Consider the following 1344-nt stretch of genomic DNA (forward strand, 5'->3'; position numbering starts at 1 on the left):
TGGGTGTCCTGGTGGAGAGGCCGGATAAGTGCCCACAGCTGCCTGGTTGGGCGTCTCTCTGGCCCAGAGCCTCTGTCTGGCATCCTACAAGCCTGGCCCCAGACAGAACAGGGCCCCTCAGGATTACTTTGGTCTCAGCGCTTGGTCCTAGGTTTCATCAGCCTGGGTTTCTTCCCCTGGTGTGGCTGATCTGAGTTTCACAAAACAGCCCAACCGATGCTGGCTGTGCTGAGCCTCATAGAAGAGTTTTTCATGCAGCAAGGAAGAGTCTCTGGGAACAACCTCCTCCGCCCTCTTCCCATCTCCTCCTCATCCTCTTCCTCCTCCCAGCCCATAGTCACTTCTTCTCCAGCTGCTCCAGCAGTGGGTTGCCTTCTGAGTTGGAGGTCTTAACGCTGTCGGTCCTGACAATGCAGGTGAGGCGATGCCGGTTGAGCATCAGGATGAGCTGCTGCCGCTCCTGCTTCAGCTCCTCTGTCTGGGTTTTCAGCTCTGCGTTCATGAGCTCCAGCCGCTCAGATTCCCACTGCAGAAACTCCGCCTGCTCCTTCTTCTTGTTCCAGCATCGGGCTGCCACCACATTCACTTTGTTCTTTTCCCAGGGACTTTGCCTCCGCTCCTCTTCCTCGTCTAGCTCACTTTTCACAGGTTGAGGCCTCTTGCCCAGTTTCACCTCCAGAAAGTGCCAGGGGGTGATCATGGCCCCAATGTTGCAGATGTCAGCGTATTTCAGCTCCTCTGCAGTCAGGGCCTAGCTGGGGAGTCCAGTCAGGGGCTCCAGCCCTGGCAGAGAGCCCGCAGTCACAAAAGGTCTAGGATCTGCCCAGGCATCGTAGCAGGAGGAGTGGCAGTCCAGCGCATCCTGCAGGCTATGGCGGTCGGCCTGGGCCTCCCTCTTTTGGGCAATCAATTATGGGGCTCTGAGATGGATTGCCCAGCAGAGGGAGGCCCCGCCCACCCATCCAGGGCTCCAGGACCCATCACAGTGCAGAAGGTGGCCTGGGCCTCCCTCTTTGGGGCAATCGTGGGGCGAAGGCAGACCCCCACCAATCGCATGGCACCCGCCTTGGCTGGCCTGGCTAATATAGCTAATTCAGAAATCAGGCTTTTAGAGACATAGAATTACTAATTCATTAACAGTTTTATGTTAGCATTTGAAATATGCCTGTTCATTTAATGCAGCTTTGTGCAATATAAAAATACCTACCAATATAAATGTTCAAACAAAAAGCCCACAGTCACAGCCATAATTACAATAAAATGAATGAGGTCAAAATTAATTTCTACTCCCTGAGCATAAATTGTTCATCAATCTGGACAAGTGGGAAGGCACTGGCTATTTCC

At 53.6% G+C, this 1344-nt stretch overlaps 1 pseudogene; it reads right to left on the bottom strand.

Moving 5' to 3' along the window:
* Window positions 1-337: 337 nt before the first annotated feature.
* On the bottom strand, window positions 338-861 carry LOC103290343 (jun dimerization protein 2-like; annotated as a pseudogene).
* Between the last annotated feature and the right edge of the window lie 483 nt (window positions 862-1344).

Source organism: Eptesicus fuscus, chromosome 8, assembly GCF_027574615.1.
Source record: "Eptesicus fuscus isolate TK198812 chromosome 8, DD_ASM_mEF_20220401, whole genome shotgun sequence".
Classification (NCBI taxonomy): domain Eukaryota; kingdom Metazoa; phylum Chordata; class Mammalia; order Chiroptera; family Vespertilionidae; genus Eptesicus; species Eptesicus fuscus.